Source organism: Passer montanus, unplaced genomic scaffold (assembly GCF_014805655.1).
Source record: "Passer montanus isolate IOZ18808 unplaced genomic scaffold, ASM1480565v1 scaffold210, whole genome shotgun sequence".
Taxonomy (NCBI): domain Eukaryota; kingdom Metazoa; phylum Chordata; class Aves; order Passeriformes; family Passeridae; genus Passer; species Passer montanus.
In genome coordinates, this window is record NW_024366704.1 from 330,719 (window position 1) to 346,227 (window position 15,509).

At 46.9% G+C, this 15,509-nt stretch overlaps 1 protein-coding gene across 4 annotated transcripts in view; it reads right to left on the reverse strand.

The window, feature by feature from the left end:
- The window catches only part of SHROOM3 (shroom family member 3), a 110,834-nt gene that overhangs the window by 60,649 nt on the left and 34,676 nt on the right, over positions 1–15,509 (reverse strand). For 2 of the 4 annotated variants that reach the window (XM_039709470.1, XM_039709473.1), the window contains exon 1: positions 9,197–9,373. The exons of the other annotated variants lie outside the window; for them this stretch is intronic. The gene's annotated coding sequence lies outside the window, so the exon portion shown is untranslated. Of the gene's footprint in view, positions 1–9,196; positions 9,374–15,509 lie in introns of those variants that run through there. 4 annotated transcript variants of the gene reach the window in all.

The following is a 15,509-nucleotide window of genomic DNA, read 5'->3' on the forward strand; positions in this document are numbered from 1 at the left end:
CAATATTTTCTTTTCTAAGAAGCAGTTCTTACCATCTACTCAGCAGGAAAATCTGGGCTGCGGTTACAGCAACCAAAAGTACAAAGACATTCCTCTGAAAATTAGAGAGAAAGACGTTGTATTTTTCTTTTAATTGCCTTTTCATACCTACAGTGGCGCAGGGTATTTTGCAAAGTGCACCACACATGGCAATCAAGGCTCACAACATCCCCGGCCTTAGGAAAGGCTGTCACATGTACTGCCTGCACAGAGAAATGGCAATTCACAGCAGTAAACATCTTGCCTCCCATCCCACAGTGAGTATGTGGCACAGACAGAAATGATACCCAGGCATACTGGCCCTCTAATAGTTGCACACGTACTAATCAGGCTTTACACATGTAACTAGAGGCCTTTAGTTAAATGTTGTCTATGAGAAAAGAAGGATACTGCTGATTTTTTAACAGCAGATATTAATTATCCTTTCCTTAATCTTCCATGGGGATTAAACAGTGAGGAATAATACTAGCTACCTTACCCCCAAATTTAAATGTGGAGTGGTGAGAGTTTGTATTTTTCTATTTTTCTTTGCCCCTAAACATTCCCCTGAAGGGTTGTTGTGTCTCTGCAGAGCACGAGGTAATCCCACATACTAACACTGCACACAGGGCTTATTGAAGGGCTCCATTTCAGACATACCAAACTGCCTCTTGTCCTCCACAGTGCAGAACTGGACTGTGAAAAGATGATAGCTTGGCTCTGGATAGATGGATCAGGATAGATGCTTCCCCTCAACCACCCACTCAGGCCAGGCTTAACCTTCACACCCTGCCATAAAAGGCAGCACAGACCTTCTTAAAACAATCCAGGAGATTTTACCCTTCCTACACAGACATGACCACCTCTCCTGCCTGATAAACTGGCACCCCATGTCACCTTGTGCTTTTGTCTAATAAATAGCCAGGGCTGAAGTCACTGGGATTTGTTCCTGGAGGGGTAAGGGTCACCCACTGCCTTGATTCCAGGCCTGGAGCAACATCACTTGCTCATGTCCTTAATGACATCATGAAGCTTGTGCCTTTAAAAGACTTCTTAAGAGCAGCAGGAAAAAGAATGCCTGGGAGGTTCCAAAAATTCGTGTCTGAAGGTTTAATAGGTTGATTTATGGGTCTGGGTCTCTCCCACTGTGGCTCTACGTAAATGTTCAGTTAGGATTTTGTGAAGGGCTGGTGATCATTTCCTGCTTTGTCAGCTTTACTGAACGGAGCCACCGCTGTTCCCCTTCCAGAAACAAGGCCTCTCTGATAAGAATAACTTGAAAAACAAGAGCAGTTCAAATTCCAATAGCACTAATTCATCATTAAGCTCAAACTCCTTTTCATGCCATCATTCTAAAAAGTCTATGCCAGACAAGGAAGACAGAGCTAAAAACCACGGAATAAAAGTGCTTGGATCCTGAACGAAACACAAATGTGCTGTATTTGCACTTGGTCACTTTTTAAAAGGTCACTTTTTACCCAGCAATGTCCAGGAAGAACAAGGCAGAGGGGGTTTCAGGTGATGAACATAAGGTCCTTCTGAGGATTTAGCATGTGGAAGTGCCAAAATGCCTTGTGCTTTCTACGAGTTCACAGCTCTATTTCCACAGTGTGGTTGTGTCTGAGCTGTGAATACAATTTTCCCTACTCTCAGCTGGGCACAATGTGTGGCAAGCACATCCCAGGGTGGGACATTCACAGGAAACCAAAGGACAAGGGGGCCCTGAGCTTTACCGGGTTAAAAGGAGGGCTGGGAAGTGTCACAACCGAGCCCGTGTGGATTTTGCTCAATATCTTCTCTCACAAAAGCTGTTTTTTGAAATGTCACAGGGAACCTCAAGCGTCCTGGAATTTACCAGCATCATCCAAGAGGCACTTGGATGTGTAAATAAAGTAGCTGTGCACTTAGTCCTGGCTCCCAGCATGTAACCCCTGTGTAGGGACAAACGTCGTCAGCTCCGATAAGGACACGGGCTGGTTACACAAAGGTGAGTGGCCCCACAGACGCATGCTATGAACCAAAGGAACTTTACATGGTTTAAGGGCACTGCTCAGTTATACTACTGTATCATCCAAGCCTAAAGCAATCCAAATCTACCATAATCCGAGGAGTTTGGGTTTGGATACACTGGGTACGTGCATGGGTCTTTGGAGGACACCTCATGTTGACTTTTAAGAATTCCTGCTTGGAAAGTGTCACATGTAGCGTTCCTCATGCTGAGATGACTGGGCCAGCATGTGGCCTCTGAAGCCCAGACATGAAATTAAGCAAGTGCTCCTCCACGAATGCCTGAAGAAGCTGCATAACCCAACCAATTCAGGAAAAACACAGCTGAAGGGGCGCCAACAGTGCATTTGAAACACAGAAAGATAAATAACCTGCAGGACAAGTGACCACAGGTAAAAGAGGTGTGAAAAAGGCAGGGGAAAAGGTACAGAGCAAGCTGGTGAGCTGTTGTGAACCTTTCCAAAGAGAAATCACTCTAACTAAATTAATAAAAAAAGCCACATCTTTTTCTCTGATGCCCAAATATCCAAGAACAAAAAATGACACTTGGGCTTTCCTGGCTGCACCTGAAAGGCCCCATCACAAAACTCTCCTTGAGGTGCTCCAGGGGAACTGGAAAAACAGCAAAGAAATGGCAACATGAAATCAAAAGCTGAGAATTATTCACACTAAATTGTCTCCCCTCAGTTGTCACTCCCAACCTCCTGCTCCAGCAAAGCCAAGTCAAAAAACGCCCTGGAAACAAACCCCTCCTTTTGTTCTCTGAAGACTAGAAGTCTTTTTATATTTAAATGAAAATCTGTCAAACTAATTATGTGAATATGTAATGGTCTCATTTTGTACTCATTAGAGAACATGGTAATGGCCATAAATTCCTCTGACGGAGCGTGTATGTGTGAACATGAATGTCTGGTAACGTCTCATAACCTTCAGGCTGGACCACGGCTTTTGTCTGCGGGTTAGACCTCGTGAGACAAACAAAAGCCCCAGTATTGCTTAAATTAGATGCAAAGTGCTGTGTTACAGCAATATGATAAGCATGATTCTTGTGCACACAAACAGCCCAGGGGAGTGCAAGGACTGTTCCCACCGTGACAGAGACGTGGCCCCCGTGTCGGTCGGTGACGTCGGCCATTGTCCCAGGCCATGTACAATTTTCTGCTCCAGGATAAATAGGCAGTACAGCTGTTGCTGTGGGTTGCTCTGAATGTCCTGTCAGGAGAACATCAGTGGGACGTGGCATTCCTGGCATTTTTTGGGTGCTTTTGATATCCATAGACAAAGAGAAGAAATAAATATGGACCAGCAACATAGAAATAAATGTGTATGTGTTATATCTCATTCATAATTGATATTCTTTCACTCTTTTCTCTTTATCCTTATGTACTGATGATGGGTAACTTTTGAAATAAAACTGGCCTGGCATTAAAATGGATCCCAGTCTGAATTTAACAGATGCAAGGAAAAAAATCTACATGAAAGATCATCCAATGCAACATGCTGGAGCTGAGGCAGAAAATATTGAAGAACATTGATGATTCCGGAGATGTGTTACAGTGTAGGGACAGCAATAACAGCAGCAGCATTTTATAGGGAGAAGTGGGCTCCTTGGCAGGATGAGGCAGAAGAAACAGACTTGTCTCAGCAGACTCAAGCCTGCATTCCTGGTTTTGTTTTGAAACGTTATTCTGAATGGTACAAAGAACAAAATGTGATAAACACTGAAGAAAGAGAGAATGAGGCTGAACCTTAGCAGCCCTTGGTCATCTGCAGCCTTCCTTTGCTGATCCCACTGTCCAAAACCAAAACCACCCAACTCGGCTTCTTTCCCTTCCAGCTGGGGGATTGTGGGAGCATCCATGCCTGGATCAAGGATCTTATTCTACATCAGAACAGCTTTCAAGTAGAGAGCACAGCAAAGACACAACCTGACACTGAGGTACAGTTAAATGGAGCCAGAGTTTGTGACTGCTCGGTGCAGCTCAGAGGATCCCTCCACAGCTGGCTCTTGCTTTTTGCTTCTTCCAGGCAAAAACCCAACTGCCTTGTGCCTGTAGTTTTCAGGCTGGGAGCTCATAGTCACCTGTCCCCAGCACCTGTGCAAGAGTTCCTGGGGAGAGGGAAGAGGCTAAAGAGGAAGGGAGCACTGCAGAACCCTTGAGAATACCCGTACTGGCTCAGTGAAGAGCTAAACGTGACTAAAGACGTTTAGCCAAGTGCTTGATTTTAATTGCTGTTTTCCCCACCCCACTCCCCATGGTTTTGGGGGTCATTTCCTGGGAAGGACGGCTGCAAAGAGCACGGCTATGACTGAGTAAGCTCCTGATTAAAGCCCAAATCTCTGGTTGCAGCAGCACTGCCGTTTTCCCTGAATGAGATCAAAAGTAAGAGACAAAACATATGAGGAGGTGAAAGGCTAATGGCTCCTGAAAATAGTTCGGTGGTGATAGGACTGAGATTATTTCTTCGAACAACATTTCTCTCATTAAAAGCAGGTAGGTATCAGATTTTAATGACTTGTTTTTTCCCATCTGGGTAGGGCTAGAAAGACTTGACTCCCCTGTTCTCCACAGCCGTCTTTCAGAAAAAATGCTTTACCTGCCTTCTTATCAAGGTTAAATGATACCCGTGCTTGAAAGCAGGATTTCTATCCTTCCCCACAACCTTGGGCAAATATACCTGGTTCTCAGAGAGCTGACAGGAAGGCAAATCCCCTACTGCAAACTGACAGCTGTCAAGTGATAATAAATACCTGTAATAGGGAGAGTTTTATCCCTCCTCCCTGCACATATCAGCTTTCACTGAAATTATACCCTGCTCCCTGTGATCAAGCCACTGTAGCTGTGTGCCCAGCTTCAAACACAGCTCTGTGAGCACTGGGGGGAAAACTCCTTGGTTTCCTCCCCTCTCCTCTTCATGACATCTTTCAAAGGCCACGAAACTTCCAGTTCCATGATTCCCTCTTGGCCATGAGGGCTTCTCTGCAAATTTTGGTATTTGTTGCACGCTGTTAGGCATAGAAATAGAATACTAAAAGAATACTTAAAAACCAATGCACTGTTTGGGAGAGTTAAACACAACTAACTTCTGAATGTCTCACATCAAACCTCTTGAAACATTCATGTAAATTTGCAACTTACAAGTCCTCATCTTAAAGGTATTAAAAACACTTTAAAACAATCCACTTTGCTGAGTCACAGGGAGAGGTTGAGCAATGTGCAGGAATGAGGTCTCAGCCGCTTGACAGCAGGAAAAAAAAGGTTAAGGTACGGGGAGAAAATAAACCTGCATTTCAGAAGGGAATTTCCAGAGGAAAGGAAGGAGTAAAACCATTCAGACAGACTGACAGACAGTCTGTTCCTGCCCCTGCTGACAGAATAAAGGCTCTTTCAGCGCTAAGCCTTCCCCATGGCATGCCACTTCACACTGGTGAACAGGAGACAGAGTTCTTATGTGGCAAAATCTTCCCTGGAGCACAAGTTGGCATGTCTCAGTACCACCAGTGATGCTGCGCTACCTGTAACCTCAGAGAATCCAGTCCCACCACTTCATGATGCAGCAAAACCCCTCAGCCAGGACAGAAAAGCTCCGGGGTCATAAGAAAACAATGGGCACAACAAATCAGTCCACTGGGATTATTTACATCAGTTATAACCTTGGTATTTGTAATAACAAGGCAGAAGTGATCTCCGTTTCATTGAGGACAGTCGAGTGGTTGTACATCCACTGGAGATTTTACTGACCTCATGGCAAACACAAGTTCACACTTGATTTGAATGGAACAAGATTTTGGCAATTAACAATAAATCACACACATGGGCTCATGTCCCAGTGCAGAAAGGGAAACACCTCCCCAAACCAAACACAAGCTGAGTTCTACAAGGTGCTTTCTCCTTCAGCAGGCATCCCTCTGGAGCAGGAATCCCAGCCCCGTTCCCGCTTATTCGTGAGTGCGCGCATGCAGGAGCGGTGAAGAGGCTCGGGAAGAATTTCTTTACCAGAAAAAACCCAGCAGCCCCATTCCTGAGCCGCTGTTGCTATGGGCCCGCGGGGTTCACAACAGATGGCAGGAGAGCCATCCCCGAGCCCGGCTCTGAAGCTGTCCACTCAAGCATGCCATTCGCATTCCCCGCATTCCGGCGGCCGGTCCCCGCCACACCGCGCCGAGCCGCGGGGCCGGGATGCGAGAAGCAGCGGGAGGACAAATCCTGTCGGGATACGGCATTTCGGTACTGAGAGTTTCACTGACTAGGAGAATGTGGTTTGCTGACCAGAGGCTCGGTCCTGGCATTGTCTGTTCCTGCGTCTTTGTAGTGGTCTGACTGGGCACCGAAGCCTGATCCAGACCCCGATGCAGGGCTGGGCATCTTCCTGCTCCCTGGATGGAGGAGGCAGCAGCCTTCAGGATAAGGGTTTGAGGTGGGGAAGGCTGGACCGAGGCAGATATATCCTCTTTGCTGCAAACACATCATCACATCCTAACCACTTGAGGGGAACACAGTTCAGAGCCAGGGCCACGGCCAAAAAGGATTCACGGTCCAACGGGTGTTACAAACAGCTGAGAAGCATGAGAGAAAGTGAGCAGAGAGAAACCAATGTAAAGATGGACTAAGAGAAGCGGCAGGTGGGCAAAAGTATGATTTAAGAAGCAGAGATGTCCAAGTGTATAGACAAGGGACACCAAATGCAGCAGCCAAAGACTTCAAGTACAGGATTCTCTGCCCTGCTGCTCCATCTAGGCTGGAGTAGGGCAAGATTACCTGCAGGAGCCCCCAAAGTATGCAAAACCTTGCTGAGGGCTGAACTCCCCATTCCCGGGGAGTTCATGGTCCCAGACTTCCTCTTGTGTGCTCTGCAAATCCCGCCTGGGAACCAAAGCGCGCCTCTGACTCCCAGCAAAGCTCTTCCAGCTCCCAGGGCACAGCCAGGCTAAGGAAAATGCACCCTCGCTCCCGTTGGACACTTAATGGCAGCGTTCTGGTCTCCTACACCCAAACAACAGCCGGGCTGGCTCTGCAGTGAGGAATTTGAATGCGATTTGCCTGTCGCTTGCTGATCACACAGAACGGGGCTCTTCGGGGCTAATTTGCATTTGGCTGCTGGAGTCCCCGGGCTTTCCTTTTCCTGGGGGGTGTTCCAGCAAGGATGATGGAGACAAAGGGGCAGATGCTGTGGGCTGGCCGTGTGCAGCTGGCCATCGCATTGTGCCGAGCTGCAGGGCTGCTCCGAGGCAGCCTGGGAAATGTGCTCCCTGCTCCCAGGCAGGCTCAGCCCAAAGCCAGCGCCACTCTCCTCCAGGGATGGGACTCGCCTGACCCTCCTAAATGCCGTCCTCCCAGAGCACCGGGGCATAATGTTATTTTCTAGTTTATTTTCTTTCCAATGCAGACATGGAGCACATGGAGCAAGCCTTAAGTTGGAGGAAACAATCTGACTTCTGCTAAAAGTCGTTCGGGTGGCTGCATGTGCAGTCTGTTCTGTGCAGGCATGCAGGAAATTTTCCCTCCCTCTCACACACACAATGGTTTAGATTTGGTATTTACGAGCTTAAGTTAGAAATAAAGGAGGAATGAAGTTTCCAGGTGGCTCTTTCTTTCTTTAATCTTTGCTATGTTTCTCCCTCCCTGTCTTTTCTATCAGTCTTTAATCAAATTCCTGCTGTTACTTTTATTGAACAAAGGAGATGCTGGCACAGACCTGAAGTGCCTCTGTACATGGGTTGCCCTCTAAAAGCCAAGTTGCTACGATTTATTACTAAATGGTCCCTGCAGGCTGTAATTTATGAAAGGCAGAAAGAAACGTCCAAGCTTTGGCAACTGAGGTAAATGCTAATATCTGGTAATTCTTCAGCCACTTGGGTTTCTATGAGGTATTGCCTTTAGCCCTTTGAAGGCATCCAAAAGACTTTAACACAATATAGCACACCAGAGAAAACAGTAACATCAGCCTGAGATGAATTTTTTTCAATTTGCTTGAAGGGGGTGACCACCAAATCTCTTTAATTCAGGCATCTTTTCAAATTTCACATGGGAGGTTCTTCTCATTGCTGCAACCTGGGAACATGCTCACCTCTGTAGGCATCAGGCCAGGCACAGGTGGGATCTGTGCTGTAAAGCAAGCTCTTCCTTCAATGCTCTGGATCCTTGTCAGCTCGACTGCCTCAGGAATCTTTAGGGATATTCCCATGCCCACTAGTTTTGCCCCAGTATTCCACAAGCACCACTACAACCTGCACTGCCAACTTTCCCTAAGCACACTGGATCACCACAGTTTACATGAAAAACCAGTTACAATTTCCCTTGAAGTGCACAGCTAAAGCTTTGGCCCATTCTCAAAGATAAAACAACCCCACACAAACTTCAAACTAAAAATATCCTAATAGCAATGAAGCAGCTAATGAGTTTAAAGATTAGTTAATGGGTTTACTAAAGGAGTTCATGTGTCAGAAAATAATCAAAATCAAATCCAAGTTCAATGAGCTTATTTTATGATTCATGACCAATCTAGAAGGGTGGATAGGTGTGTGTACAATATACGACAGGTCTCCAAAGAATGCAAATTTGTGCAGGCCCAGCTGGAGCTACAGTGATTGCCAGCACTGGAGCTGTACTAATTGCCATCTCTCGTGAACCAGCCGCTTCCCCATTCTCTCCCTGCTCCCTGCACTGTTGCCATATTGATTGAACAAGATCACATCCCAGATTGTGGGGCTGGTCCATCTCTGTCCACCAGTGACGTAAAGTGTGTGCCTGGTTTGCCACCCACTTTAAACAACTCTCAACTTATAAAAGCTGAAGGCCAAGAAGAGTGCCACGAACTTGAGCATGGATTCTTCCAGACTACAAAACTGCAAACTGCACTCCACCAACCACGGTGTGGACGTGAGTCAGAACCCCTGCTCGCGAAGACTCAGCGTCCCAAGTGCATGGCATCGATATTACCCTTGGACACCGAGGGTGGGGATGCTGCACAGCTCTGGAGACTCTCCTGTGAGCTCCTGGCACTTTTCTAGCCTGAAGCCTGAGAGCTTTGCTTAAATCGCCCGGCAGCCTCCCAGTGACAGACCCTGAGCTGTACGATGCCCGTGCGGTTTAGGCCGGAGCGGGTCCCTAAGAGTCCCGGCCCGCGTTGTCCCCTGCCGAGGCCGCGCCCGGCGGGCTGTGCCGCTTACCTTGGGAGCCCCCGGAGGCTGAGGGATCGCCATCCCGCCGCGGGGAGCGCGGGGCCGGCAGCGGGAAGGGCGGCGGGCACGGCCACAGCGAGCTGCCGACACAGGTGCTGTGCGCGCAGGCACCGCCGCACCGATCCCGCAGGAGAACGCAGGAGGCTCGCTCGGCACAGGCAGCTCGGATTACTGCCCTCCTACCCGGCAGTCGTCAGCAGGCCTGACAGACAGGAGCAGAGACCGTGAGGAAAGGGGGAATGTGCTGAGTGAAAGTGCCAGTCAGCGCTGCCCCGGCTCCCCGCAGGTTTGGGCTTGGCCCCTCTTGTAATTAACACTGGGCTTTGCGGGGAGAGAGGAGAAAATTAACTATATCCAAGAAAAAAGCCTTTACAGCCAGCCAGGAACGATCTGTTGTTTCTCTCAAAGTTCACTCTTCACATTGCAATTGAAAAATTGGGATAAGGGTGGGGGATAAAAACCGTGGAGAAGAGGTGCAGCAAGGATGTTGGTCCCTGTTGCTCACTGGCCCCTAAGCTGGGGCTCAGCAATCGACTGCAGGGCTGAAAAAAATGCCACAGGAGAAGGCTGTGGGTACCGGATGAAGTCCATGGAAATAATCCCAGAAAAGCACATGGCCCTCAACCCACTGGACCCATCCTGCTACAGAGGAAGTACCGGCACAGGGAGGTTCAAGTGCTCTATACCCAGCCAGGCTGCCTTAACATCCAAGAGAAAGCTGAAAACAGACATTAAATATACATTGAATATATTAAATTGACATGCTTTTCCTACCAGGAGCAAAACGGTTCATTTCAGGCCAAACAGAACACACAATTGAATTTCCATTTAGCCCTAAATAGTTCTCCTTTCCAACTGGCTGAAAATTCAAAATATTCACTATCTCACCCATACTTTTCACCACATTTTCTCTACTCCAGTGTCCCTTGACTTCAAGTAAAGGGAATACATCATCCTCTTCCACGCGGTTACCTTCTTGAATGCTTCCACTCACCCCCTGACATTTCACTTGACAATAGTAATAATTTTTAAAAACTTGGTAAACACAAAAGCCTAAGTGGTAACTCTGAGCTAACAGTCTCTTTTCAGCTCCTGAAACATGTATTTTTTAACGACTATTTCTGATTTTCATTTCCTTGTGCATTCTCAATAGGAAAAAAAAAAAAAAGAAGTTATGGTTTATTATGCAGGTATAACCTACCTAAAAAGTTTTACATACACATACTGAAGATCAGCCCTGCCTCCCTTTAATGCCCAAGTCAGGCAGGAAGCTGAAGAAAGGGGGATTAGGAAAAAAAAAACATTCTATATTCTTTGTCCATCTGTGTTTAGGTGAGTTAGGCTGCTCTGCGCTACACACAGGAAGAGTTGTGCATATAAAAGACCATTTGATACTGTCTGTGCAGTGTCTGCTCTTCATTGTTCTTTTGTCTGAGATATTCCATGGATCCAGCCCTAAGGGAGAAACAATACCAAGGGATTTGGATGACCTGTACAAGCCCATTCATAAAAGACGTAAAGGAGTTACAGTAATCACTACACCCTAACATCTGTTTTGCTGAAGTAAATCCAGGCAAACACAATTTATATCAGTAGGATTACATCAGTGTTCATTAACCTCTCCTGACCCCACCTCCCTTTCAGAGGAAACCTTGGACCAAGCAGGAAAAGCAAGGAAAAGATTTTGTGAAATGATTTCATATTAGCAGCTGAGCAACTAAATATTTAACCTGGCTGTGGCTGTGTACACATGTACATCTGTCCGTATCAATGTCACCCAACCAAGAAACCCCTTATAAATCTATATTTATAGTCAGCTTCCATGCAACTGCAACTCCTTTACAGCACAGGGGTGATGAAATGCAGCTATTCTCAGCTTTCCCTGCAGCTGCCCAGTGAAGGTGTCACCCTGCACCCCTCTGCACCTGGACAGGTAACCAGAAGCCCTGTCTAGTCCAAGTATTTGCCCTGTGGACTAAAGGTCATCCCCACACCATCCCAGACAGTGAAGGATGCACGGAGTGCTGGGAGAACACATGCTTGTTTGTCTGAGTTTTCATGCTATTGTGATCTGATCCAGCTCCAACCAAATCCTTGGGAAATTCCAAATAAAGAAGATTCACGCTGTAAAAAGTACTTTGTAGGGCACTGGCAGAGATCTCCCAGCTTTTCCAGAGTCACTTGCTGACAAATCCAGCCCCAGGCTGATTATTGCCTGAAGAAGGCAAACTAATCCACAGGCACAGGGTGAGAGGAGCAGCTAATTGGAATAGCAGGGGCTGGAAATTCCTGGGTTCCTAATGCAGCTTCAGCTGAGGGGTCAGACTGTAACATCTCAGAGACCATAGCACATCTTGGTGACTGGCATTTATTTCTTTCCAAGGCATTTGCCCACTGTTCCTATCAGTGACCTAAAAGCTTTTATTCAAAAATTGTATCTAGATCTCCCTTACATTTACTAAAACCCTATCATTCCTGAGCTGTAGCTAATTAGTAATAAGTAGTAATTAGTAGCTAATAAGTCCTAGACAGTAAGGATTTGCCAGTGATTTAAAAATTAAATTCTGTTCACTTCCCAGCTGCCTGTCCCTTTCTAATGAGACAGGAACTGCAAACATTTTGATGAATGCATTGGAAGCTCCTCTATGAAAATACTGATGCTTGAGATACTAAAGACTGACCAGTTTGATCCAAGACACAAGGAAATTTTAATGCCTTTCCTTACCTGGGCACAGGGTGTACAGGCCTTGAAAATGCCATCCCAACAGTGGGTGAGGCCCCTGGTGGGCTTTGGCTGGTCACACCCATTGGCATTACATGAGGAGCGGCAGACCCCAACCAAAGGCTCGTTTTTTAGTGATAAAAGGATGCACTTGGAAAGAGCTGAGCACAAGGAGACATGAGCAGGAGCATGCTGGAAAGCCGAGGAGGAGTTCACAACAAACAGACACCAGCACTAGACACAGACCACCCTGCCAGCCCTCGAATGCCAGATTTGGCCTCTAAGCTGTCAGTCTTAAACATTCCATGTGCATGAAGCCTTCCTTTCTGCCATTCCCCCGGCCATCAGCACTGAAGAAACCCCAGCCACACCGCAGAGCAGCTCTTTGGGAAGGCACTCCTGCGCTGCTGCGGGCCAGGGTGTGGGCCAGCGCTAATTCTAATTCATTTCATTCACAAAACTTGGATTTATTCGATGCAATTTTTTGGCACGCTGTCAAATACGGCACAAAATTACATTAGTGTCATAAGAGGAAAGGATTAGTGGACAGACTTCTTTGAAGAATTGTGTTGGCATTTGTCTTTTTGTAAAAATGCCAGCAGCTTCCCCTCTCTCCAGGAATAGCCCATTTTCTCCTGGTCAATGAAGGAAATCACTGCTCAGTGAGGGTCTAAGCCAAAGCCTTTTGGAGTCTGTGGGAATCTTTCCACTGATTTCCATGGGCTTGAATCAGCTCTGAGTTGCAGATGTCAGCACAGCTGACATCTTCCTCCTGCCCTTCCACACCTCCATAGGGTCATTTATCAGGTGGACTGGGAGACTTTTCTCCTGTAGTTTTTCCTAAAGCCTTAGTTATAGTAATTTGCTGCCAAACCAAGAACAGCTCTGTAGCTATGGTGTAAGTGCAAGTATTCAGGATGTCTGCGTTTAATTCCTGATCTTGCCATTGAGGTGTTTAAAGGAGTTGATTAGAAGCAGATCTGTCTGAAAACACAGCCCTAGCCCCGGGAGGCCCACGCAGCCCAGCACCTTCTCGCTCCCAGCAGCTCCCCCAGGTCTCATCATTTAGGCAAGGGGGCCCAGGGCCAGGGATGTACCAAGAGAATTACCCAAATAACCCAAGTGATGCAGGGAATCTGTAGGGAAGCGTGAAAACAAACATGCAGATTATGGTCATAGCCAAGGATAAGCTTAATCCTTCCTTTTTTTAGTTTTTTAGCACAACAGGAAAAGGAGGATGTTTTCTATCCCCACTCCTCCTTTATCTGACTTGTACTTTTAGTCTGAGGTTCTTTGAGAAGGAAAACAATTGCAGGCACTGCTAAGCCTGAGGCAGACACAAACTACTACCACTGAAAACAGAAAATCAACCACCTTGAATACTGATCTTCACTACAATATTGTGTATACCATATAAATAGTACTTGAACAGGCTTCTTGCAGTCGCTGGTGTCAGAATGACTGGATATATGCTAAGAGCACACATGTGCATCCTGGAGCAAGCAGTTTTGCTGTAAATCACAGCAGGTTTGAGATTCCTGCTTTGTCCAGTCTCACTGGCTCTGCAAACCCAAGTGTCACCATCACATCCCAATCTGAACACCCTGGAAGAGATCTGCAGGGCCCTTGCACATTGGCATGAGCAGAGCAAGGGCCTGAAACTCTGTTAAATCTCTGCAGAACATTTTTCATTGCTGTTCCACCAGCAAATATTAGTAGAGCTTTGTATTAATTAACCCAGCCTGTGGCTGGATCCCTCCACAATGCAGTGTCCCGTCAAGAAGAACGCCTGCCACATGCTGTGCCCTCTGCCCGCCCAGAACTCGCAGTGCTGGGGAGTGGCCTGTGGGAGGCTTGGCCAGAGCGGTGTTTGTGCTGGAAAGGGTGTGTGGGACTTGTCCCCTGCGGCCCTGGGTCCCCTTGGTGGCACAGCTCCGTGTGCCACCACGCCTGGCTGCCCTAAGTGCTGCAGTTAGGGACACGCTGCATGTCCGGCCATGTAAACAGTGTGATGCTCCCGCAGCCATTCCTGCCCACTGACCTGTGCAAAAGCCTGTTTTTGGCAAGTGCTCCAGGCCACTGTAGGGGCTGTAAAGCACACAAGGCTCTGCCCATGGTTTGAGCCTTATCTTCAGCTGATGAAGGCATGCACAATACAATTAGATCAGACTGATACCACTGAAAAGGGTCTTTTTGTAATTGCATCCAACTCTGCTTAGATACTGCAGTTGGAGAGGAAGCAACAGGAAAAAAATGTTTGGAAAAAATTATGTATTTCACAACAAACCAGCTAAGTCTTATTCTTTTGTAGCTGTAGTTTTCAAACAGTTTTTCCTTCACCTGGTTAAAGATCAACGGAGTATCAAGACCTCTGTAAGGCAGTTTGCTGAGGATAGTAGGCCAGCCTCTCCGCTTCAAAATTCAACAAACTGGTCTCTCCAGTTTCCCGTTGTGATTCACACCAACTGCTCCAAATGGGCAAACCCTGAGCAAAGGGACCTCCCCAGCATCAGCCTGTGAATTCCTCAGGCCTGATGAAACTGGTTGTTCTCATGCCCATGGTTGGAGACATTTGTCGCCAGCAGTGATTCAGGCACACTGAGTCACTCTCTGGGCTGCAGAGCAGCTCCTGCTCCAGCTGGGATGGAGTGTGAGTGTCAGCAAGGTCCCTCAGAGCACACCAGCTGCAGGCCTGAGGTGCACAGGAGTGAGCAAACACACATATCTGAGTCCATTGTCCTGGAAATGAATGGGCAAAACCAGTGAGGACAGGGCAGAGAGGCAGGACCTGGCTTTGGGAACAGCCTTTGAAACAAGGAGGTGTGAGTAGATGTGCTAAAGAAGCAGAGAAAAGGGAACATTTGAAATATGTCACTAAGGGCTTCTGAGCTGAGACAAACAAAATGCAGCTAGAGAGCCTCCATGAAAACTGTTCAACATTTATCTCCCAAATAAAGATCCTCTTAGGGAATAGGCACAGGATTTACTTAACACTGGGGCTCATTAGCGCATTCTCTGCCTCTGCCCTACTATAAGTTTGTGAGCAAGGAAGCAGAAAGTGTATCAATTCACAGGTCCAGGTCTCTCCTCCTGCAAATTCCTCCCTGGGGACAGCAGGACATTTGCACAGGAGTGAGAATGTGGCAGACTGTGGTCCTCATGTCTGGTGCTGGTCATGTGAGATAGATAATTTTCTTATCACTATTTATTTTAGCCTTTTCTCTTGCCCTGAATTTTCCCTGGTTTTGCCCTCACATTCCCTTCTTTGAAACTATTCCCACCTTGTCCCTCCATTACACTGATCAATCAAACTTGATGAAGACTGATGATGACACATCAGTTGTGACATTCCAAGGGAAGTACCACATCGTTTCATCAGCCAGTCTGCAGAGCTGTGTTGTAACATCTACTTTTGCTCAGTAACACACAGAGAGGTCACCCTTTAAGAACTAAAAGCTTACCTTTGTCCTGAAATAAAAACCAAGATTAAATAGCAAGCTGAATATGTTGTGTGGGCTATGGCACAATACATCTGATTTAAAAAATGTGTGCTTTCTGTCTGGTGTGATGGCTGGTGTC